At 39.2% G+C, this 26,755-nt stretch overlaps 1 protein-coding gene across 2 annotated transcripts in view; it reads left to right on the forward strand.

The window, feature by feature from the left end:
- CHRNA7 (cholinergic receptor nicotinic alpha 7 subunit) overlaps window positions 1-26,755 on the forward strand; it is a 114,278-nt gene that overhangs the window by 61,369 nt on the left and 26,154 nt on the right. The window lies entirely within an intron of this gene.

A 26,755-nucleotide genomic window follows, 5' to 3' on the forward strand; every position in this document is an offset into this window, starting at 1 on the left:
CAACCAAGCATATTTGAATATTTCATCGAAATGCCAGACCCATGATCTGTAATTTGGGACCATTGCTGCCCATGATGCTTTGTAAATGGCCAGGCCTTTGAGAAACATTCTGTCCCCCTCTCCCATGTTCTCTGCCTTGGCATGCAGACTTGCATTACCCAGCACTCTGCCTGAGCACATGTCTATAGGGCTGTGCATTATAGGTACATATATACTTTTGTGCATATTGGCACTGAGGCATTTTTTACATGTGGAATTACCTTTGCACCTGAATGGCAGCAATTATGGTCACAGCATAAGTTGCTGGCCCTTGACATGCATGACTGGAGTCCACTGTTTGGACCCAGGTCCTCATCTGATGTATTCCCGTTGTGCATTGGGAGAGTCCTGCTGCCTATAGCTGAGTGCATGAAGATCATCACCTTAGCTGTGCTCAGAAGCTTGTGATGCAGGTGGAGTACTTGATAGAAGAAAGACAGATAATAGTCATATTCTAATATGGATTAAGAACAGGAATCCTGCTCCTGAGGTCAAGAAATGAGGGATTCATCGTGAACCAGGACAGTCTGATTTGTAAACCAGATGCCTAAAAGGTATTCAGGCAAGGTAAATTTCTAGAAACACTAAATCTTTTTTTGCTAAGCTACATAATCAAAATAAGGGGATCTAGAGCATCTCTTCCCAGTAAGGTTTAGAATGTGATAACAAGCTTAATATTAAAGAAAGATACTTCCTAATTACAACTGCTACATTTGGTCCTACCGGGAAGAGAAGGAAGTCCCATGCCTTCCTGACTTAGAAAACAGTGTGACCATTGGCTACTGTCCTTGGTTGTCACCAGCTGATGTGTTTGTCCTACACTGACTGCTTCTAGGAGGCTGTGTGATTTCATTTCTTGTGTCAACTTTTAATTCTGTCTTTCTCGCTGGCAGTTACATTTCATTTGAATAATTGGGCTTGTTTCTAGAAGAATAGTATTCCCTTCTGATTTGCTGCCACTCTTCAGTTTCTTAAATTAGTTCAGACACCTAAGCTCTGAAACATGTCTAAAGTTAGAGTAAGTGGTCCCCAACCGAGTAGGTGAAGCACATGGAACCCCATGGCTCATCTTTGGATCATTAGTTTCCCAGCCACTGACATCAAAAGACCACAGAAATACATTTTATTTTGGAGGCTGGAAATACAAGATTAAGGTGTCTGCAGGTTTTGTTTCTTCTGAGTTTCCTCTCTTACAACTTGTAGATGTCCATCTTCTCTCTGTGTCTTCACATGGTCTTCCCTCTGCACATGTCTGTGTTCTCTGATCTACTCTTGTGCCGACTACCATCACATTGGATTAGGGACCACTCTAACAACCTCATTTTAACTTAGCTACCTCTTTAAAACCTCCAAATACAGTCACATACTGTGGAACTTCAACATACGAACTAGGACTTCAGCATGTGAATTTGGCGGGAGTGGGGGGGTGGGGAACAAAATTCAGCCCATAACAGGGGCATTGCAGTTGACTTCTTAAGGACAAAGAGTCAGCATTGGAGAAGTCTGGGTATAAATTGTAGATGTAATATTTAGTATGTTATAAACATTAAGTCTCAGATTCCTCCTTTGAAAAATGGGGGAGATGCCAGCTTCAGAGTTTGGAAGGGATAACTCTGCGGATGCACCTAGCATGCTTAGTGTGGTACTTGGCAAAGATTGAATGCTCAGTGATGGTGGTTGTGCATTTATAGACATGGTGGTGAGGATTTCTGCGCAGAGTAATTCAAAAAGAAATGTCAATAATGTTTTTACATTGTGCCCAATTTAGTTCTTTTTCATTTGAAATCAAGAATAGATATTACAATGTGGTAGAAACTTCATGAGGTTATAGAGGTGTTTCTTATCACTTATATGTAGCACCTCAAAACCTAATAAATAAAATGTTTGATGCTTTTAATGTTCTGGCTAAGGAAGAGTTACCACGTATTCTATGCAAACTGAATTTCAAGGAGCAAAGATGCAGTCTCCACCTGCTGTCACCAGGGAGCGGGATCTCAGAAATAATGGTACCCCCCCCCCCCATATCTGACCCAGCTGATGGTCCCAGAGCCCCTTTCCTCTCATGTTTCCCCTTGAGCTCTAAATAACTATTTTTCTCTTTTCTCTTTTCCTCATCTCCCCATTGACCACATCCACCAGCTTCTATCATGGAATCTTTAGAGGTTGCCTCGTCTTCTGCTTTAGTTTTTCTGAAAAATGGGATATAGAACTTCCTTTCTGAAGTAACTGTTAAATATATGGCTTGCATGTCCACACAGACATGATGTAGAATAAGCAGGTTACAGAATACATGTAAGCCAGTCATAGACAGAGTGTCAGTTATTTTTTGCTGCTTGAGAGACTATCCTGAACTTAGTGTCTTAAAAAAAATGTATGATATGACTTCTCACCACACTGTGGGCTGACTGACCCATGTGGTGGCCTGTCTGTTTAAGTCAGTTGTTGGCAAAAAGCAGGGGGCTGAGGCTCTGATGGGCTGGAATGTGGAGAGCCACACCCCCCGCCCCAGCTGTTGGTGGGAGCGCAGCTGGGACAGTTACCTGTGCCACCTTAGCTTCCTCCATGAGCCTTTTCCACAGGATACAGGCAACCCCCAGTGTGTGGCAAGAAGTGTTCAGAGAGGAAGGAAGTGGCAGCCACCAGGCTCCTTATGAACTGAGCATATGAATCCTAGAACAGCCCCTTCACTGCACTCTGTTGGGCAGAGTAGGCAGGAGCTCAGCCTGGATCAGGGAAGCAGAAGTCAGCCTCACGTCTCTAGGGCACACAGGTTGGGGGGGAGGAAGGAAGATGAAGGTGTGCTCTATGGAAGGGAAGAGGTGAAACAGGAAGGCCAGATTAGAGTTGAGGGGGGAATGAAGGACCAAAACAAACATTTGTAATGAAGGAGCACTCAGTTAAGTGCATGCTGGAGGGACTGGTAGGAAGGAGACAGAGGGTAGGTAGGCCAGCAGACAGAGTTTCCAAACACAGAGTGATCTCCTTATCCCTTGCCTCTATTCGCTGGCTTCCCTCTACTGTCTGGACACAAGTCATGTGGCCTGGCTGGAAGGGATGAGTGGTCCAGCCCACCCCTGCAGCTGCCTCTTACACCTCCTGCTTCCTGGCTAGATGTTTGTCTTTCAGCTCCTTGGTGTGTCTGGACTCTTTTCCACTACAGGACATTTCTGTGAGCTCCCCTCTTGGTGTGGAATGCTTACCCTTCTTTCATCCCTCAGACCTCAGCTTGACTCCCTGTTTCACTGAGTCCCTGTTGTGTCTTTTTGTCATGCCTTACAGAAAGGCATTCCTGTCCCCTATGGCACATGGGCTCTGCCACCCCCCTGGGGGTCTAGAGAGTGCTTAATAAATATTTGTGCACAGACAGGATGGAAGGAGGAAGCAGGGATGCAGGAATTAAGAGAAAGGGGGAAGGGGATGGGTCTCTGTGACATGAGCACTGTTAAGAACAACAAGAGAAGGAAGGAAGGAAATCATATTGGCAAGCTGGAAAATATGAACCTGGGCCTGAGCCAAAAAATTGACAGAGGAAGTAGCAAAAACAGGCTTGAATTTAATAGGATCCTGACCTTCTGATATCCTGTTATTGGAGATTTTGAGAGATGTTGAGCTTAATACTTTCTGCCAGCTTCCAGGCACTCCAAATAGTATGTTCTCTCAGTAGGCTTGTGTGATGGTTCATTAAATTGTTGTGTTTGCAGGGGGAGCTTTTCCTTAAGGAGGGGAGCAAGCCATCATTCTGCATAAGCCATGATTTTGAAGGGAACATTGATTCAGGTTAGGGGAAGCATCACAAACACGTCCATCACGTTTCTTGCTCTATTCTGGTTTGATATTGGAGTCCAAGCTTGAGCCACTAATGGTTTTGGGGATATAATACATTTTTCTGTGCTTTGAAGAGGTTGGGTCATTGCAAAGCAGCCATCTCGGCATCATTTCTGGGATGGGCTGCTTTATTTCCCTGATGGATGGTGAACAAGTTACAGTGCTGCCAGCCAGCTGGCCGGGTTGCTCTGAGGAGAGGACAGGCGCTGATAAAAGCATCCCTGCCGGATGCTGATCCCAGTACTTTCTTGGTTGCTTTATTCTGCTTTACTTTAAGCCTGCAGTTCAAGGATTTTCTGAACACAGTCTTGCTCAAAGTGAGTAGCAGTTGTGGATAGCTTTTCATGATTTTCCCATTTGGACGGAATGAAAGGCCTCACTCTTATCAGCAGTCGGCTTGCAGAAGAAAGCCTGAACTGCAGTGACACCTTGGCCACCCCTGCCTGCCCTGTGCAACTGCAGGCAACTACCTCAGCCTCTCTGGGCTTCTCCATTCTTAAGCTGCTCAGTCAGAAAATCCCGTAATAATAGTGGAATCTTTGTTGATGAGTGTATTTGAAGATGTTTTTGTTGGCTCTGTATTGGTAGAACATGAGGTATCAACCACCCCTTTCCTATTGCCTGTGCAAAGCTGCATTTGCACATCTGCAGACTCATGTTTGCCTCTGAGATTAGAGTCCTCTGGCTATAACCCTCTTTCTGTCACAGATTCCCATGACCCTGTGGCTGACAGCAGAGCCTGGAGAGGGGGTGATGTAGGCAGGACACACCTGGGTGGAACGTGGTGATCCAGCCGATAAGGGTTAATGATTGTGTGCTGATCAGTGAGTCACTGATTTGGTTCACCCAGAAGTCAGCCTACAACAAGTACTTCAGCATATGGTTTATGGATTTTATTTTTTATTTTAGAGAGAGAGAGAGAGAGAGAGAACTGTGAGTGCTGGAGGAGCAGAGAAAGAGAGGGAGAGAGAACCCCAAGCAGGTTCCACGCTGTCAGCACAGAGCCCGACGCGGGGCTTGAACTCACAAACGATGAGATCATGACTTGAGCTGATACCAAGAGTCTGATGCTTAACTGAGCCACCCAGGTGCCCCTCAGTGCATGGTTTATTTGGGAGAGGAAGTGACTCAGAGAAGGGAGGGAAGATAATATATGCATTAAAAATGCGCTAAAAAGCAAGCTGCTGCTCTGGGCAGTGGGGACCCACTCCTGCTGGAGATCTTTGTGGTGTTTGTCTGTCAATTGCCTTCTGTCATAGATTGACAGTTGCTTCCAGGAATGACAGCTCCCTGACACCGGCTCTGCTTGCCTGCCCTATGCATGGACCGAATGTGTGCTGGTGGCCAGAACCTCAAGCCTCAAGCTGGGCTGGTGATGGTTGGAAAAGGCAGCTGTCAGGGCCTTGGGTCTGATAAGGACAGCTGTTGATGTGGTTAGCTACAGCACACATGGGTTTCACACTCAAGTTTCAGTTGTTGTCACCTTTGCCTGATTGAAGTTCCAATCCTGACTCCTGATGGGGAGGACAGCAATGAAGTGAGTAGGAAGGAGAACATCATAAGGACTTAGGGGGTTTCTCAGCCAAAGCAGAGAGGAGACAGACAGGTAGCAAAGATAATGGAGAAGAGCCGGGACCTGCATCCTTGTGAGTGGCTGTAGCCCTATTGTGGGCTTCATGTCTTATCATGGTATCACATCAGTCCACATAAAGAATGGGATCTTAGGGAGCAAGTCTCTTATTCAATTTAATGCCTCTTGAAGAAGGTTAACCAGTTGGTGTTCAAGGGCCCAAAGTTCAATCATGGCTGGTCTGGGGCTGGGGATGGGAACAGAAGGCCATTACCAAAAGAATATGAGTTAGCAATTCTTGGATGTGGCATGAATCTTCAGTTAAGCAAAGATAATTTTTCACCTTTGGACCTCCCAGAGAATGAGGTTTTATGATGTGCTGTTATAGCATGATATGCATTATCAAATATTCAGACCTAATCTGGAGGGAGGCTGTTTCTAACAAGGTGTGGGGGGAAAAGAGTGGAGTAGTTACCTGTTTTTAAGTAGTGAGTGGAAGCGGCCAACCTATGTGTGCATCTCCAAAATCATCCTCTGAACTGTCTGTCCAACCCTCCCCTTTCTCACCCCTTCCCCTTTGATGTTTGTTTTTAATTTGTTCGTTCACTGAACCAATATTTAGTGAAGGCTTACGTGCTGTTATCACACACTGTCCTAGGATCTGAGGACACAGAAGTGACCAAGCCAGACAAAAATCCCTGTGCTGTAGACAAATAGAAGAGGGGAGCACACATGCCAGATATCAGGAGCTCCAAGAAAAAGAAAGCATGGAGAGCATGTAGGGAGTGGTAGAGCCTAGGGTGGGACGTGAGGCCAACAGAAGAGCCAGAAGGAGGTGGAGGAACAAGTCATAGAGCATCAACGAGGTAAACGTTCTTGATGGAAAGAATAACAAGGGCACAGGCCTTTCAGGGAAGGTTGTGAAAAGCCTTGAAATGTGAGAACAAAACAGACAAGAGAAAGATGACCCAGTAGCCTATGGCATGTTATGTGTGGTTTCACACACCTTCCAGGTTATCAGAAACTATCTCGGACTATGTCATGGTCTTTGAACTACTTTCCAACTCTGTAAGTTCTAGGAAACCAATAGTAATGCAAAGGACTCCAGTCCATAGAGAAGCAAATGGATTTTGTCTGGTGGACTGATTCCTGTTAACATATCTGATCCATGTTTCTGGTTGCCTTTGTATGTGTCAGCTTTTTGGATGCTTCTTGGAATTGGTTTTTGACACCTTGCTTGTTCCCTCATTAATTAATGACTTAAGTAAAAACTTTGACACATGTTCATTTTATATTTGTGCGTCATGCTTTTATCTTTGAAACAAATTGATCTTTTTTGACCACCCTGAGATGGAAACATGCCATCTGGGTCTGCCGAGGAACACAAGGGGGTGATGTGGCTGGAGTGCGAGGGTGGAGAAGGTCAGAGAAACAACAGGGTGTGGCCCAAGTGTTGGGGGTCTTGGCTTTTACTATGAATGACATGGGAGAGGCTCTCATCCTTTGGTAGAATTCCTTTCTTTTTTTGCTCTGAATAATTGTCAAAATACTTATTCATATTCTTCATCTGACTTCTTCTGCTATCAACTGATTCACACTCCATGGTTATTTTGTTCAGAAGTTACCTGTTCTTTTCTGCTTGTACACTTCTCCAAGATGATGGTGGTAGATGTGTTTTGTTTTTGTTATTTCCTCTAGCTTCTTGGAAACGTTGATGGAGGGTGGGCACACGAACACATGCCGTCATTCAGCCTCTGTCAGCCCAGATACTTGTCTGCCCCAGGCTGACTCAGGGCCCAGCCTGTCTACACTGGACAGCGTGGACTGTCCCTAGTGAATCTTTAGCACTTCTGCCTGGTTCCACTCTTTCTGCAAAGGGCTGGATGGCTCCAGAGTCCGTCTTTACATCCACATTTCTCAGGGCTGGAAACTGGTGCTCAGAGAGGTCCAGCCACTTGCCCAAGGTCACCCAGCAGGGTGTGCCTGACTCCAGAGTCTCATGTCCCTAGGCTGGCCTGACTGTGGTCATACTGTTTAGAGCTCTTTTATTTTTCTGTAACTTAGAAAAAGCAAAATAATTCCTCTCTCACTCCCTCTGAGTTGACTCTGCTTTTAGACCTTCTCTGGGCATCTCTTTTGTCTTTCATTCTGGAAAGGTGAGTCTGTCTCTTCCCGGTTTCAGAGCATCTGACATCCAACTTTTCTTTCACCAAATCCTTTGCCAGCCAGAGTGGGATGACAAAATGCAAACCACTGTGCAAGGGTTTGAGCAGAATTTCAAACAGAGGGCCAGGTGCTGCAGCAAGCAGAGTTTTCTACGGACGGCTTTGCATCCAGATGGCCCAGGCAAACTGTCTTTCTGCCTATGGCACGGGGCCAGTCCACTGAGTGCCCGCTCCCTCCCTGCACCCTGAGGGCCTTGTGAGACTGATTGAGTCCAAGAGCGTGGCTTTTGGAGATGAGCGTATTGATCTTAGTGGCATCGGACACAGAGCCAACATGATTGTAAGGGTCTGTGTAATAAATATGTGAGACAGGAATTCAATGGAAAGTTCAGTCATCATCATGAGCTGCCTGAGAGAGGACTGGACAGGTAGCACAGTGGTGGGGGCCAAGATCAACCCTTGCCTGCACTTCTCAGACTGCTGTGGGGGTCCCTGCAAATTTCCACTGCCCACCCAGGGCTGTATTCAAAGCCACCTGCATGGAGGAGCACATAGGAGTTTGTTATTCACAGGAAGAGATGCAAGAAAGAGAAACTGGCCCTCCCCAGCAAGCCCTGGGAGGCTGACCTACAGAATGCACTGCCCAAGCAGAACATGCCCCATGGAGAGTATGAAAGCCTGGAGAAATGGGTACTTTAACTTGCAGGGCAGTGCCACAGGTGTGATGTGGTTGATGCTGTCAGTTCAGCTCAATAGAATTTTCTGAGGACCTACTATGTGTGAGATGCTGTGCTTCTAAGAGGACATATATTCAGTGTCCTGGAGGCACTTGTAATCATTAAAAAATCACTTTACCCTGGGTGGTTTCATATGATTTGATTTCATGGCTGGGAATTAAGATTCCCAGTTCATCTGTTTCTGAGACTAAATGACCTGCACGCAGAACCACAGCCTTGACTCCAGGCCTTCTCACTTTTCCCAGTGCTTAACACCTTCTTCGTGGATATTGACAAAGGCTCAGAAGATCATTTTACAGGGGAGAAATGATGTGTGTCAGTGATCTGGCATCTTAGAAAGATCTGGAAGAGGGAGATCCTCATCCAGAAGGCAGAGGGGAGTAGTTGTTTATGGGATGGTGGCCGGGACTGTCTTCCTGAGAGTCGTGGGTTTTTAGTCTGCTGTCCTGGCACAGCTGTGAATAGTGCCCCTTTAACTTCTAAGAGTGACTCAGTTTAGACAATAATATATGTGGTCTCCTCATTTTGGGACAGTGGCTATCTAGAGAGAACAGATTAAGACATGGGTGCCAAGAGAGGGCATTTTCGTGAGAAAAAAATGAAGTTAGGCCATAACACATACCTCTTTAAAAGAAGTGGTGGGGAAGAATCCTACAAGAGATCAAATGTTGCAGATATGTGCTTTGAATGCAAGGAAGGGGATGAAGAATAGGATAAGGTCAGGATGAACTATAATCAGGAATTCAGTTCAGTCTGGCCAGGCTTCTCTTCAGGGGCTGTCCCTACCCGGGCCACTGTGTGCCATGGGGACTTGGTGTTTCTAAGTAGCATGCCACATGGAAAAATCGGGTTTAACATTCTCCTCCCTCCCTGCTGGCTAGTGATCTCTGTCAGAGAGACCATGTGCTGTACGCATGCTTTATCCCCCAAAGTTAGTGTGACAAATAGCACATGGAAAACATCAAATTACAGTGAACAGGTACACTATTGGGGCCATTATCTGGGTCCCCAGTAGGGAATTTCTGGAGGTTAGAACTCGGGTAATAGTGCTAGGAACTCACACTGGATTGATTATTCTTCCCAACACCAAGTACATACATACATTACACATACATATATACATACATACATACATACATACATACATGCATACATACATACATAAATTCTGGTTGTTTGGGGTGGGAATGTTGGGTATGAGTCACTAAGATATACATGGATTTTAGCCTGAGAAACAAATTAGCCTAGAGATTATCATTCTTCTTTGTCCTTCACTTTCCATACCAAAATTTCATGAAGGATTATTCAATGATAATTGCTTAAGTTGTCTTTTAGTATGGTTCATTGTCTTTTATTTAAAACAAATTTTGCATTCTTAGTGAATGAAATCTATTTCGTTATTTTATTTATGTATCCTCTATGGCTTTGGGATCCCATACTAGAAGATTATATATGCATCCATTTAATACTTTAAAAAGTTTATATGAAACTAAACTACTAAGGTAAACCAAAGAGGTTGCTTTTTATTTTGTGTTTTTTTTTTCTTTAAATTTTCATAAATGGTATGAGGTAAGAGTCTCCCTTTATTTCACTTTCAAGACTAGGAAATGATTGAACATGATTTAATGAGCATTTTGTCTTTTCCTCAGTGAATTAAAATAGGATGGTTCTATTTGTCTCTTCACGTGCCAATAGCATACTGAATACTAAGCAGGGTAAACAAAAAGAAACATATATCTTGAATATCACACTGAAATTTAAAAACATTGAGGATGAGAGAAAAATCAAAGCTCTCAAAGTGAAAAATCATTGTAACAAGAAACAAATTTGCCCAAGTTAATAGAGCATTACTTTCTAGTATTAGAGGGAAATTCTTTTCAAAAGAAAATATTTTATTGAACTGAACTACCCAGGCAAAAACTAACGTAGTTTCAAATTTGTGAATACTTGAGTGATTTACGTACTCAAGGATATACTTAGCAAAATGGGATGAAGCCCCCAAAATGGGGCAAGCATGGAACATATTCATGAATTGTTATCAAGGAAAACACTAAAAGTCATAGTTAAGTTTAAATATTTGATAATATGTTTAAATAAAATAATAACTAAGAGGTTTGGGTCAGTAGGAAATTGAGATACAGAGGAGTGTGACATAGAAATTTGCTGTTCTGTGGTTTGTGTATGGTGAAGATACCCCTGTTAAATGTACAAAATGGCAAAAAAAAAAAAAAAAGTACAAGTAAATTTATGTGTTGCATATTTGAGTAGATATTAGAGGAGAAGAAGTGGTATTATAACTTCCAAACCACTAGACATAAAATAAATAATGAGAAGAAATTGACTAGTACACCAAAATCCAGGAATAGAAAAATAAGAAATAATATAAGAAAGTATGGTAAAATGACAATAGAAAAGCAGAAATAAGTTAATGTAGTCACTAATCACAAAAGTGCAAATAGGTTTAAATCCCATAACAATCCCTAAAGTAAAATAGACCCTCTGATTGAGTTGGCATACAGGGGTGCTGGGGTGGGTCAGTCAGTTGAGCGTCCAATTCTTGATTTTGACTCAGGTCATGATCCCAGGATCGTAGGATCAAGCCCAGGGTTAGCCTCTGTGCTGAGCTTGAAGCCTGCTTAAGATTCTCTCTCCCTTGCCCTCTGCCCCTCTCCCCCACTCATGCTCTCTCTCTCTCTCTCTAAAATAAATAAAATTTAAAAAAAGAAAAAAAAAACAACAAAAACCCAATGGTGTGCTATATACAGAAGACAGATTTTAATAAAAATGATCTAGCAGAATTAAAGGGATTGAAAAAGGTTTGTATTAAAAATGCCAAAAAAAGACACCTGATTTAGCAGTGTTCTTATTCAACAAATAAAAAATAAAACATAAAAGGCAACTAAAATTTAAATTTAAAAAAAGGCATGAACAGGGACAAAATTAATCTTTTTATATTGATTAAAGGAAAATTTACTGAGTAAACAAAGTGGTTATGAACAATTACATGGCAAACAATCTAGCTTCAAGATATTTGCAACTAATACTGATAAAATATATAGGAGAAATGGAGAAAACCAGAATTTTAGGAAATAAGTATGGTTAATAGGATTAAATAAAATAATTGATAAGATTGAACCAAGAAATAGATTTGTACCCAATAAACAAAAAATATTAAAAAAAATTTTTTACCTTTATTTATTTTGAGAGAGAGACAGAGTGTGAGCAGGGGAGGAGCTGAGGGGAGGGAGACACAGAATCAGAAGCAGGCTCCAGGCCCTGAGCTGTCAGCACAGATCCCAACGCGGGGCTCGAACTCACAAACCATGAGATCATGACCTGAGCTGAAGTCGGATGCCTAACCGACTGAGCCACCCAGGCGCCCCTAAACAAAAATCATTTTTAAATACCCTTGAAATATTTATAAAAATTATTTTTGAGTTATAAATAATATCTAGTGTATATTCTAAAACGGATCTCCTACAGCTCATATTCTCTGATCAAATGCCATAAAAGTAGAAATAACAACAAGGGTATTATGATATAGTATTATTTTTGCATATGTATCTATAATTTGTACCTAATTTTTTTTAAAGAAACTCTCAGATTAGTCTCAGTATATAGAACCTTTCAAGAAATATCTTTTAAGGAATGAATGATAATGAGAGCAAACACAGCAAGACCAGGGAGATATGTAAAAGTAATGCCTACAAAATAGGAAACAAGGAAGTTTGAAATTTGGTTAATAAGCCTGTACCTCAAAAAGTTAGAAAGTGCATACCAAAATAAACCTGAAGAAAGCAGAAGGAAGGAATTAATGAAGAGATAAGCAGAAAAAAAATTTAAAGACACAAAACAAACACACATTTAGAAACAAGAAAGTCAGAACTAAAATCTAGTTCTTTAAAAACATAAAAAAACCTAAATGACTAAATGAAAGAACACACACACACACACACACACAGAATATCTCATTTAAATGGGTGATTTTCTAGGGGAATACAAATTACTGAGTATACCTAAAAAGTAGAAAATCAGAATAGATTTAAAAATACATTTTAAAAATGTAAAAGATAGGCAAATATTTACATTTTAAAAAATTCATTTTTACATTTGAATTTTAAATATTCAAAGAATAGATAAATCTACATTATATAAATTATTCTAGAACATGGATAAAAGATGGAAAATTTATACCACTGTTAATTTATAACATGGCAAAGACATCTCAATAGAAGAGAACTATCAACAAATCTTGCATGTGAATATGGAATGCAGATATTCTAAATGAAACACTGGCAGATAAAATCAAGCAGTGCATTAAGTGAAAAAGACCGAATAGATTTTATCCCAGGTATGCAAAGATGGATTAACGTGATAGGCTTGCTAATGGAATTCACTACATATCCATGTTAAACAAGGAAACAAAGAAAAAATCTCAACTGACAGAAAAATATATTAAGTTCAGCTAAATTCTTGATCCAAACACATTATAAACTAAGACTAGAAGAAAACTTTTATAATTGGATAAATATTATCCACAAGAAAACTCCAACAAACATAAAGTTAACTGTTGAAAAGTTAGATCCACATCCGAGTCAGAGATAAAGCAAAGATGCCAGATATTCCTGCTGCCAGCGGTCTGTTGGAAGGCCCTAGCCAGAGCAAATTAAAAATAAGAGATCTAGATATTACAGAGCAAGACATAACAGTCATTGCTACTAGTTGATTATTTGTCTAAATATAGAATTAGCTGACAAACTTTGAGCTAATAAGAGAATTCAACAAGGAAGAGAGATAGCAGCTGAGTTACATATCAGCAGATAGTAATGTGGAATAAAAGACCTCATTTACAATAGTAAAGATAACTGTGAGATACTGAGGGAAAAAACCTGGTACAAATGTGCCATACCATTGTGAGGAAAACTATAAAATTCACCAGAGCATCTCAAAGAGAGTGAAATGGCATGTGTGTTCTTCCCAACCCTCTTTCCAATGTGGCCACCCAGACATTGAAAGCAGGATGCAGTAGCAGAACTGCTATGGAAGGTTCCTAGGTCAGGCTCTAGAACCATGTCTGCAGTCTTTTTGCACCCGGTCAAAGGGTCCATGAGGAGACAGTAGACTAGCTTTGAAACTTCTCAGATTCTTCAGTGGTTCCTTTGGTGGCCCTCTGAATCCTAAGAGCATTCTACATTCTGCTGCCCACTTTGACTCTTCTGTTTTGATTCTCTGACTTCTGCTCTGACTTAAGAAGCTCCTTGTGTACTTGTTAACAATGGAGACATCATCTCTACCTCCTCAGGGTCAAATATAGCAATGTGAAGTACAGCTCAGGAATCTGCCACATATGGTCCCCAGGCCAAACTTTGGAAGACCCTGCCTGCTGAGCACTAATACCAGCTTGCATTCCTTTAATTAGATGGAAGCCAGCAGGGATTTGGTGGCTGGAAGTTATGAATTTCAGCCCATACACTAACCTCAATTTTATTCTTGTCTCCCTATTGCTGTTGAGAAAAAGACCAACTGAATGGTAAATTGTGCTCATGCCATTGGAGACTATGGCAAAAGAACCAATGAGAACTTGATTTTAACCATCTGAATGTTTCTTTCTGGTACTTACTTACTTAGTGCTTCTTATTTTTCCCAGGGATGCATTAATGCTAGACAATTTTAGTGACTCATTATAGGATTCCTTACTCATTTTTGTAATCAACAGGTAAGATGTGTTATGATTATAACATAGTCCTTTGATGTTCTTGGTAAGCAGAACATAGTGTGGATTCCATTTTATGGTCTTCCAGATGGTTCCTCTAAAAAGTTTACTGAAGGGACGCCTGGGTGGCTCAGTCAGTTGAGCATCCAACTCTTGATTTTGGCTCAGGTCATGACTCCAGGGTCATGGGATTAAGTCCGTGTCCAAGCCCAGCTCCACACCTAGCACAGATCTTCCTTAAGATATTCTCTCTCTCTCTCTCTCTCTCTCTCTCTCTCTCTCTCTCTCTCTCTCTCTCCCCCCCTCTGCCACTCTCCCCTTAATGCTCACTTGCTCTCTCTCTCTCTTAAAGAAAAAAAAATTAAATAAATAAAAGGCTTATGGAAGACCTGTGGCAGTAGCATCTAGGTGTGAAGGTTGCAGTTCTCTCTCAACTTCCAATACATGTTGTCACTTTTTATCTTGTCTTTGTTGACCCTTATTTATTATGAAAGCTAACTTCATATTGAAGGCAAATTAAAGACAGACATCTTCATATTTCAAAAGACTATCATTAATGGCCATGACAAAGTCAAAATGTTTAATTTCTGTCCCCCCTTCCCTAAACAGCTAAATTTCATTTTATATGTCTTCCTTCAGTCCATCCACTTAATACATTTTTTTGGTGATTGTAATGACTTCATCTTTCAGTCATCATAAACATTTTCCATGTTTCCATGGATTTTTCGTAATCATCATTTTAATGGTGACATAATAGTCCATTGAGAAGATGTATTTTAATTGACCATTGTTGGATATTTGGTAAAGTTTCTAATTTTTTAAAAAATAATCCTACCTTGGGGCGCCTGGGTGGCTCAGTTGGTTAAGTGTCTGACTTCAGCTCGGGTTATGATGTCCCAGTTCGTGGGTTCAAGCCCTACATCGGGCTCTGTGCTGATAGCTTGGAGCCTGGAGCCTACTTCAGATTCTGTGTCTCCCTCTCTCTCTCTGCCCCTCACTCACTCATGCTCTGTCTCTCTCTTTCTCTCAAAAATAAATAAACATTAGAAAAAAAATAATCCTACCTTGGGGCACCCAGGTGACTGTCGGTTAAGTGTCCAACTTTGGCTTAGGTCATGATCTCATGTTTTGTGAGTTCAAGCCCCCCATTGGGTTCCATGTGCACAGCTCAGAGCCTGGAGCCTGCTTCAGATTCTGTGTCTCCCTCTCTCTCTGTCCTCCTCCACTCACACTGTGTCTCTCTGACTCTCTCTCTCTCTCTCTCTCTCTCTCTCTCTCTCAAAAATATACATTATCCATTCATCCATCGATGGACATTTGGGCTCTTTCCATACTTTGGCTATTGTTGATAGTGCTGCTGTAAACATGGTGGTGCGTATGTCCCTTTGAAACAGCACACCTGTATCCTGTGGATAAATGCCTAGTAGTGCAATTGCTGGGTCTTAGGGTAGTTCTATTTTTAGTTTTTTGAGGAACCTCCATACTGTTTTCCAGAGTGGCTGCACCAGCTTGCATTGCCACCAACAATGCAAAAGAGATCCTCTTTTTCCACATCCTCGCCAACATCTGTTGTTGCCTGAGTTGTTAATGTTAGCCATTCTGATAGCTGTAAGGTGGTATCTCATTGTGGTTTTGATTTATATTTCCCTGATGATGAGTGATGTTGAGCATTTTTTCATGTGTCTGTTGGCCATCTGGATGTTTTCCTTGGAGAAGTGTCTAAGATGTGATATATATCTATATCTATATCTATTTATATCTATACCTATATATATATATATATATATATATATATATATATATATGTATATATACCACACACACACATATACACAATATCTTTATGCCTTTTATTTCCTTTATTTTCCTTGTGAGGACATACAGTATTATATTGACTAAGAGTGTCGAAAAAGGTATCTTTGCCTTGTCCCTGATCTTAGAGGAAAAACATTCAGTCCTTTTACCATTAAGTATAATGCTAGCTTAGTTTTTTCTGTAAATGTTCTTTATCAGACTGAGGAAGTTCCTTTCTATTCCACTTTTCTGAACTTTTTTTTTTTTTTAATGGATGAGTATTGAATATTACCACTTTCTTTTCCGTATCAATTGAGATAGTCATGTTCTTTTTCTTCTTTAGGCTCTTAAATATGGTTGATGCCACTGATCAGTTTTAAAATACTAAACCAGCTTTGTACACATAGACTAAACCCCTCTTGGTTATATATGTGTGATTACTTATACATGCTGCTGAATTATATTTCCTAAAATTTTGTTAAGGGTTTTTATGTCTATTTATGAGGGAATGTAGTTTGTAGCTTTCTTCCCCCCCCCCCACCCCCCGCTTCTCTTTCTTTCTTTCTTCTTTTTTTGTTTTGCTTTTTTGTTTTTTTGATACTATCTTTGTGGTTTTCATTTCAGAATAATTTTAGCCTCTTAATATTAGTTGATAGACATTCTCTCATCCTCTACTTCCTGGGAGAGAGTTATAGAGTTAGTATTAATTCTTCTTTAATCATAGGATAAAATACTCTAGTAAAACCATCAGGATCTAGAGAACTAATTAAAGAGTTTTGGTGTTTATTAATTTAATTTGTTTTAATAGTTTTAGGACTATTCATCTTACTTGTTTACTCTTGGTTAAATTTTAGCAGTTTGTGCTTTCTGAGGAATTTGTGTATTTCACCTAGCCAGTCAAATTTATATATAAGGAGTTGTTTATAACATTCCCTTATCATTATTTTCATGTCTACAGGGTACATAGTGCTATACTCAGATTCATTCCTAATACTGGTTTGTCAATTTTATTGATCTTTTCACAGAAGTAAATTTTTGTTTCATTGATTTTCCCTATTTTTTTTCTCTTCTCACTTTGTTTGACTTTTGTTCCTATCTTTATTATTTCCTTCCATCTACTTACTATAGATTTATTTTTCTCTTCTTTTTCCAGTTCCTTGGGGGGTGATCACAGATTATAGAATTGAGACTTTTTTGTAATGTAAGCATTTGCTACCATAAATTTCCTTGTGGGCACCTTACCTACATCTTATAGGTTTTGATATGCATTTTTTATTTTCATTCAAATCAGTGTATGTCTTGAATTCCCTCTAGACTTCCTCTTTGACTCAGAGATTATTTAGAAATTTAGTGTTTTGATTCCAAGTGTTTTGAGACTTTGCTGTTAACTTCCTGTTATTTGTTTCTAATTTGATTTTCTTGTGCACACATGTCACACTCTGTATAGTTTCAGTTCTAACAAATGTTGTCAAGATTTGTCTTATGGCTCAGGATATGGTCTTATTATATGTCCCATGGGGTCTTGAAAAGAATGCGTTTTGCTGTTGTTAGGGAAAGGATTTTCTGTCCATTAGGTCCTATTGGTTGAGGATGTGTTAAGTTCTTTTGTATCCTTGCAGATTTTCTATTTGTCCTGTCGTCAGTTGTTGAGGGAGGAGTGTTGAAGTCTCCAACTGTAACTGTGGATTTGTCTGTTCCTTTTTTTCACTTCCATATGGTTTTGGTTCACATATTCTGCAGCTTCTTTGTGGAAAGAATGTATGATTACTATGTCTTTTTGGTGGACTGAGACTTTATCAATGTGTAAATTTATGCCTACCCTTTGTAATGATCTTTCCTCTAATGTCTACTTTATCTGATGATAATGTAGTTGTTCTTGCTTTTTTGTATAATATTTTCTTGGTATATATAATTTGGTTGGAAGTCTAGAGTCCTCACTTGGCTGTTGTTGATGGGGTTAGTAGTGGAACGTGATTTTCTTTGGTGTTTAGCTGAGACATGAATATTGTCTAAAAGTTTTCTGTGTGACTGGCTGCCCTTCTGATCACTGGGCTACACAGAGAAGGCTTTTTCTCAGGGCTTTTTTGTTTTGTTTTGGTTTGGTTTTGGTCTATGCCCATTTGTGCTTCTCAAGTACCCAGTTTGGAATATAGGAGGCAAATGGAACACATAGGGACCTCATGTCATTCCTTCTGCCTTCTTCTATGCACTTTTCGTGTCTCCTTGTACTTATTTATTATATTCAGAGTTTTTAGTCATAAATCATGGAAGGAATAGTGGATTAGTCAACTTGAGCTGCCATAACAACGTACTATATATCGGGTGGGGTTTTTTTTCTTTTTTGTACTAAAGTAGATATTTTAGACTGAATCCTGAAGCCATTAAATTTTATTTCTTATTTATTTATATACAGTGCTGCTCCCAAGAATAATTCAAAGTGATCTTAATGGATACATAAAAATGGAGACACTTATTTCTCACAGTTCTGGAGGCTGGAAGTCCAAGATCAAGGAGCAAGCCAATTCTGTTCCTGTTGATAGCTTTCTTCCTGACTTGTAGATTGCTACCTTCTCACTGTGTCCTCAAATGGCATATAAATAGGAGTGGTGGGGGGGAAGGACGATGGAAAGAGAGATATCTTCTTATAAGGTTACCAGTCCTATTGGATTACAGCCTCATCCTTATGCCTTCATTTAACCTTAATTACCTCCTTTCAACCTTTAAGCCCTAACTTCAAGTACAGTCACATTGGGAGTTAGGGATTCAATATGTGGATTGGTGAGGGGTGGAGGGGGACAAAAATCAGTCAATAGAAAATAGTTAAAAGTATGTCTTTCTATAACTGAAAGTCTGAGCTCTATTTTTTATTCTATCAAAATGGTAATAAATGCATTTGTGACTATAATTGTTTTAATCTTAGATAACTTTCCAGACCAAACGTGGAATTTTTAAGGCTCTTAAATGCTCTTATTGTATTTTGTGAAATTTTTTTCCAAGCATGTTATACCAACTTGGTTTACTTCTAAAGAAAATTAGGTTCACTTCATTCCCAACAGCTGTTTTTATTTTACCTCTTTGGCCTAAACTTTGCACACTTTCAAAAAAAAAAAAAAAAAAAGACAGGAAAGGGGAAAATAAAGGAAAAGGAAAAAGAAAAGAAATTAGGCCCCAGTATTATATTCCACTTAATGTAAACCAAGTTTGGTTTTTATAATTCATTATAAACCTTTTTGCTTCAGTGTTTTGGTAGAAATAGTATCATTATGGGCAGGAAATCTTTAGATTGACTTCTTGAAGACAAAAATAATGTTTTTTTATCTTTTTTTTAATATGTCATAGCAAGTGGCAGTTTTTGAAAACATATGCTTAGTTTATTTAGGCATCTTAATCATTCAGATTAATGTTGATCTGTTTCTTTACTATCTTCAATCTGAAGAGAAAAGCTCCCTTAAAAAATTAATGTGGTCACTTTTTAGCCAGTTACGTTAGTAAGGACTCAGGCCCCCTTTTATTTAGGGGGTTCCCAAGCTCATAGAGATCTCTGGAGTACAGGTGGGCAGAGTTGGATATTGTTACCTTTACCATCGTGTTTTCTAGTCACTCTGCACACACACATATGCGAATTTCTGCATATAATTTATAGTCTTTTAATACATGGTCATACCAATGGCAGAACACTGTCTTCCACTTGACAAGGGTGATTAATTTTTTTTCCAATTTTCTCTTTGTTTCACATATCTAGAGTCAGAAAAGGTGTCATGGGCTACACAGTTCAGGAATGAAAAATTACTTCTTCTTTCACTGACTTCTTCACATCAATTTATATAGGCTACCTAAAACACTGTGTTAGAAGGAATGCCCAGGCCACAAGCAGACCTTGGAAAACGGAGATCATCTCTCTCTTTCCCACAAGGGGCCCTGGAGAGTTCAACGAGCTGTTCTGTGTCACAAAACTAATCACCCACCGAGGCAGGAGTAATACATGTGCTTCCTCTCACTTGCCCCCTAAGAGGTGGGGTGAAACTGAGAAAGCTGGCATGGTGTGGAAATGCTGCTGTCAGTGAGAAATGGACTAAGAAAGCACTTACTTTTCAGTGCAGGAAAATGAAAAAGAAGTTTGCCTGTTTCAGGCTGTGCTGGGGGAAGCTGCCTTCTGGGTCTAGTGGGCTGAAGGTTCATTCCAGTCTGTCCCATTAGGAAGCTTCTTTGTGCCCTGTTCAAGCTCCACAGGTGGTAAATCTGTGTTTGAGCCATGTGATTTCTGCAGCCTGACAAATAGTACAAGGCAGGACAAGGAGAAGTGTCCATGGACAAGGGCTGTACAGCTGTGACAGGAAAGCCACAGGACTCTGTTCTTTCCTCCCACTGTCCCCTCACTTCCCTGCCCTCCTCTCCCACCAATGCTGTTTCTGCATCAACACCAACATGAGCTCTTGTTCTTACAGAAAATGGTACAAAGACTCTATAAGGAATGAAACAGCAGAGAAAGTAAGATGGAACTCACTTAAAAAGTATACACATACACAAAAACAAAAACCCTGCTAAAGAGGAGTTGAAAATTAAAATTATAAAACAAAGAAACCACTCACTTGGAACAAATGGAAAACACAGCAAATAGATTTAGATCTAAACTTTAGATAATTGAAACTAACAAATATTTTTAAGAGAATTAAACATGATTAAGAATTGAAAACACAAGAAAAGAGGAATGTACCATTTAAAAAGCAGCTTTAAGGGGCACCTGGGTGGCTCAGTCAGTTAAGCGTCTGACTTTGGCTCAGGTCATGATATCACAGTCCGCAAGTTCGAGCCCTGTGTCGGGCTCTGTGCTGACAGCTCAGAGCCTGGAACCTGCTTCAGATTCTGTGTCTCCCTCTCTCTTTGACCCTCCCCTGTTCATGCTCTGTCTCTCTGTCTCAAAAATAAGTAAACATTAAAGATTTTTTTTTTTTTTTTTAAAAAGCAGCTTTAAAAAGTCAAGCAAGGGGCACCTGGGTGGCTCAGTTGGTTAAGCGTCCGACTTCGGCTCAGGTCATGATCTCACAGTCCGTGAGTTCAAGCCCCGCGTTGGCCTCTGTGCTGGCAGCTCAGAGCCTGGAGCCTGCTTCAGATTCTGTGTCTCCCTCTCTCTCTGACCCTTCCTCGTTCATGCTCTGTCCCTCTCTGTCTCAAAAATAAATAAACATTAAAAAAAATTTTTAAAAGGTCAAGCAGGATTAACAGGGGTGAGAAATTTAACCATCAAAATTAAAAACTCAGTGGAGGCATTGGGTATCATGAGACATAGTCGAAGAAGAGGCTATTTCCTGAATGAATTATAGCAAGCTAAATAGATGGAAAATATGAAAAGAATAGTGAATAATTGCAAAAAAATCTAACACTTCTGTGATGTTTCTGTGTGCCAGGTCCTGGTCCAGATGTCTTACATATATTAACAACCTTATGAGAAAGGTACTATTATTATTCCTATTTTGAAAATAGGGTAAAATAGGAATAAATAATCATGATCATAATCATATTAAAGCACAGTGTGTCTGAGGTCATGCAGAAAGCAGATATGCAAGCATGAATCTAAGGGATACCATGTACTTGATTCTGCAAGACATGGAGTATGGGTTCCTCTCATATGTAGGATTAGTGTTCCCACACATGTTTGCTAGTAAAATAGAAGGAAATAATAGTATGTGGGAGAAATTTCACGAGATTATTCTGAAAATAATCAGAAGAAAGGTAAAATTGTGACTTGTGTATAGATATAAAAAATGAACACGTTAAAGAATTTATTTTACTTATATAACTGACAGATGTTAGAGCCAGTTCAAAGGAGAAGTTAAATCAGGAAGATTTATATGGAGGAGGGGAATATTGAGATAAATTGTAGGTGGACACAAAACTTGTTTCTCTACAATGCACAGAAAGTAAAATCACCACCAGTTAAATCACTACCAGACAGCATATAATTTATACATCTATCAATTCCTTGGAGCTTACAAATAACTGCTAAATAGCTCAAACACAATGACAGGGTAACTCAGAACTGTGTGTTAGCAAGGATACAGTTTTTCATTGAAACAACACTTTTTTTCAACATAAGCCGTGTTCCAAAAGAGTGGCTGAAAATTTAATAATATTGATGAAAAACATAAATCCTCAGATTCAGGACATACAAGTCTGAGGAAAGGTAGATAGTAGGAAATGAGCCCCTAGATATACCATTTCTAAAAGCTGCAGATCATTCAAAGCTAAGGAGATCCTGAGAACAATGAAAGAAAAAAGGGCAGCTTACTAACAAAGATGTGACAATTAGACTGCAGACCTTTTAGAAGCCACAGTAGAATCCATTAATAAAAACAAGAGAGAGAGAATATTGTCTAAGTACTGAAAGAAAATAATTATCAACCTAGAAGTCTTTCCCCAGCCAAATCATTTTTTACATGAGGGGCAAAATCAGACATTTTCAGGAAAACAAAGACTAAAAAAGTTTCCCATGCAGTGGGAAACTGCCAGAAATACTACTATTAAGGAAACTACCAGAATAAACATTTAGGAACAAGGTTTGAAAAGGAATGGTAAGCAAAGAAGTTGGTTAAAAAGTCAGGTAAATACAAACAAATTAGAATATATAAAATAATAATGATGAACTTGGAGGTATTAAAAGCAAAGAGATTAAAATGCTGGAAATAATTATATGGAAGGCAGTACTTGGAGAGCAAGGGCAGGTAAAACACTGTTGTACTTAAGTTGCTCTGGCAGGGCATAGAGTTGTCATTTTTGAGTAAGACACATTAAAAATATAAGAATAACCATCAGAAGTGTAAGAATATAGTGAACTTTGAAACAGGTAGAGAGCAAGTGGGGAGAAAAATAAGGAAAACACAAGAAACCCAAAGAAAGGAGACAATCAAAGGAGAGAGAAACTGAAAGCACAAAATTAAGTAGTAGAAATAAAACCAAGCATTAGCAACATAGAAGATAAAAGTAAATGGATTAGGTAGCGAGGTAAAAGTACCGAGGTTTCCCAACTATATATACTTTTAAAAATCCAGCTATTGGCTGTTTGGATGGAACTAAAGCACTTAAGTACATGAGACAAAAATAAACACACTAATTAAAATAAAAAGTAAAAAATGAAAAGATGATACCTGACAAACAGGAACCAGGAATGAGAATGGCTGTATTTACAACAGGAAAACAACAGCAACAAACAAAACAACCCCGCACACACACACAAAAAAAAAGAAAACAAAAAAACACAACACACACTGTAAGAAAAAAGAACAACTAAAATTCAAGGTAAAGTCAGTGATAAAAGAGAAACAGTTTCTAACAAATCATGAGGCACCTGGGTGGCTTAATTAGTTGAGTGTCTGACTCTTGATTTTGGCTCATGGTTCATGGGATTGAGCCTCACATCAGGCTCTATGCAGACAGTGCAGAGCCTGATTAAGATTCTCTCTTCCCCTCCTCCCACTCACACACACTCTCTCTCTCTCTCTCTCTATCTCAAAATAAATAAATAAACATTTAAAAAAGGACTATATAACAAATCTCACATGTATGTATGCAATAAACACAAAATATCTTTGAAACAAATAAAGACAATTGACAGACAAATCCATAATTATGGCAGAAGATTTTGATGTACTTCTTTCAGTAATTGATAGTTTAAGAAGAGAAAGGGGCGCCTGGGTGGCGCAGTCGGTTGGGCGTCTGACTTCAGCCAGGTCACGATCTCGCGGTCCGTGAGTTCGAGCCCCGCGTCAGGCTCTGGGCTGATGGCTCAGAGCCTGGAGCCTGTTTCCGATTCTGTGTCTCCCTCTCTCTCTGCCCCTCCCCCGTTCATGCTCTGTCTCTCTCTGTCCCAAAAATAAATAAACGTTGAAAAAAAAAAAATTAAGAAGAGAAAAAAAAAAAACAAACAAGGATATCTAAGTTTTTAACTACACAGTTAACAAGACTTATCCAATATATAAATATTATAGTTAATAGAGATATACATAGACACAGATATAGGAATAGATTTATCCTTGTTTTACTAAAAGTAAATATCTGGAGAACTAAATATCTTTAATGTGAGAGTGTATGTGTGTGTCTATGTGTCTTTGTTTCTGTGTGTATGTAGGGGGAGTATGTAACCTTAAATATTTACATTAGAAAAGGTTTTATGGAGTATTGCTTGGCAACCAAAAAGAATGAAATCTTGCCATTTGCAACTAGGTGAATGGAACTGGAGGGTATTATGCCAAGTGAAATTAGTCAGTCACAGAAAGACAAAAATCATATGACTTCACTCATATGAAGACTTTAAGAGACAAAACAGATTGACATAAGGGAAGGGGAACAAAAATAATACAAAAACAGGGACGGGAACAAAACAGAAGAGACTTATAAATATGGGGAACAAACTGAGGGTTACTGGAGGGGTTGTGGGAGGGGGGGATGGGCTAAATGGGTAAGGGGCACTAAGGAATCTGCTCCTGAAATCATTGTTGCACTGTATGCTAACTAACTTGGATGTAAATTTTTAAAAATAAAAAATAAAAATAAAAAAACAAAAACAAAGAAAACATTTTAAAAGGAAATTTGTGAGTTAATCACCAATCCCAAGAAGTTAGAAAAATATTAATATTAAGTAAATAGAAGGGACAACAAAGAGTAGAAATACATTAAACAAGTAAGATAGAAATCAAGAAATAAACTGTTTTTAAAAAGAACTAATAGGGATGCCTGGGTGGCTCAGTCAATTGAGCATCTGACCCTTGAATTCAGCTCAGGTCATGATGCTAGGGTTGTGGGATCGAGCCTCAAGTTGTGCTCTATGTTGAGTGTGGAACTTGCTTAAGATTCACTCTCTGTCCCTCTGTCCCCCTCACCTGCTCATGCTCACTGTCTCTCTCTAAAATAAAAAAAATAAATAAATAATAAAAAAATAAAGATAATTAAGAACTAATAAAATGAACACACCTCAGAGTAATTATTTAGGAAATAAAGAAGATACAAACAAATGTTTATTAGGTATGTAAAGGGTTTATAACCTCCAACAGGCATTTTAAAACAAGTGAGACTTTACAGAAGACCATGGGGGAGGGGAAGGGAAGAAAAAAAAAAAGTTAGAGAGGGAGGGAGCCAAACCATAAGAGACTCTTAAAGACTGAGAATAAACTGAGGGTTGATGGGGGTTGGGAGGGAGGGGAAAGTGGATAATGGGCATTAAGGAGGGCACCTGTTGGGATGAGCACTGGGTGTTGTATGGAAACCAATTTGACAATAAATTTCATATATATTAAAAACAAAAACAAGTGAGATTAATATAGACAACTTTATGCCAATAAATTTGGAAATTTAGCCAGAATTAACTTTTTCTAGAAAAATAGAAGCTGGTTCTAGACAAAATAGAAAAAATAGACAAGAAAATTGAATCGATATATATTTCTTAAAAATAGACTTTATTGGGGTTCCTGGGTGGCTCAGTAGGTTAAGCGTCAGACTTAAGCTCAGGTCATGATTTCACAGCTTGTGGGTTTGAGTCCTCTGTCAGACTCTGTGCTGACAGCTCAGGGACTGCAGCCTGTTTCAGATTCTGTTTCCCTCTCTCTTTCTGCCCCTCCCCTGCTTGTGCTCTCTGTCAAAAATAAATCAACTTTTAAAAATAATTAGACTTTATTTTTTAGAGCAGTTTTAGGTTCACAGGATAATTGAGTGGAAAATACAGAGATTTTCCCCTATATCCTCTGCCCCCACATTTGTATAACCTCCTCCATTATCAATGTCTCACATCAGAGTGGTACATTTGATACAATTGATGAACTTACATTAACACATCATTATTACCTAAGTCTATAGTTTCATTTAGGGTTCACTCTTCATATACATTCTCTGGGTTTGGACAAATGTATAATAACATATATCCACCATTGTGATATCACACAGAGTAGTTTCACTGCCCTAAATATTTTCTACCCCACCTATTTATCCCTCCCTCACCACAACCCCTGGCAGTTTTGTCTTTTCTGGAATGTCTTATAGTTGGAATCCTACATATGTAGCCTTTTCAAATTGGCCTAGTAATAAGCATTTAAGGTTCCTACATGTCTTTTCATGGCTTGTTAGCTCATTTCTTTTTATTGCTGAATAATTTCCCATTGTCTGGATGTATCACAGTTGATTTATCCAGTCACCTACTGAAAGACATCTTGGTTGCTTCCAAATTTTGGGAATTATGGATAAAGCTACTACAAACATCCATGTGCAGATTTTTGTGTATTACATACATAAGCTTTCAGCTCCTTTGGGTAAATACCAAGGAGTATGATTGTTGGATTGTGTGGTAAGAGTATGTTTAGTTTTGTAAAAAACTGCCAAACTATAGCCCCAAGTGACTGTACCATTTTGTATTCCCACCATTAGTGAATCAGAGTTTTTCTTGCTCCATATCCTTGTCAGCGTTTGGTGTCAGTGTTCTGGATTTTGGCCATCTAAGAAATGTTTCTCATTTTAATTTGCATTTCCCTAATGACATATGATGTGGAGAATCTTTTCTTATGCTTATTTGACATCTGTATATCTTTGTTGATGTGTCTGTTCAGGTTTCTGGCTCATTTTTTAATTAGGTTGTTTTTTTGTTTTCCCCCTTATTGTTGAGTTTCAAGAGTTCTTTGTGTATTTTAGATTATATTCTTTATTAGGTATGTCTTTTTCAAACATTTTCTCCACATCTGAAGCCTGCAGTTTCATTTTCTTGGTTAATATGTTTTGAAAAAGAAAGGAAAAGGTGGGTTTTATAGGCAAGTTCCATCTAGTGTATAATGTCAATTATTAATATACATGTATAAATCTTAACTACAATATTAGCTCACTAAATCTAGCAATAATTAAAAATAAATCCTATCAAATTTAGTTTTCTGTTAGAAAT

Source organism: Leopardus geoffroyi, chromosome B3 (genome assembly GCF_018350155.1).
Source record: "Leopardus geoffroyi isolate Oge1 chromosome B3, O.geoffroyi_Oge1_pat1.0, whole genome shotgun sequence".
Classification (NCBI taxonomy): Eukaryota; Metazoa; Chordata; class Mammalia; order Carnivora; family Felidae; genus Leopardus; species Leopardus geoffroyi.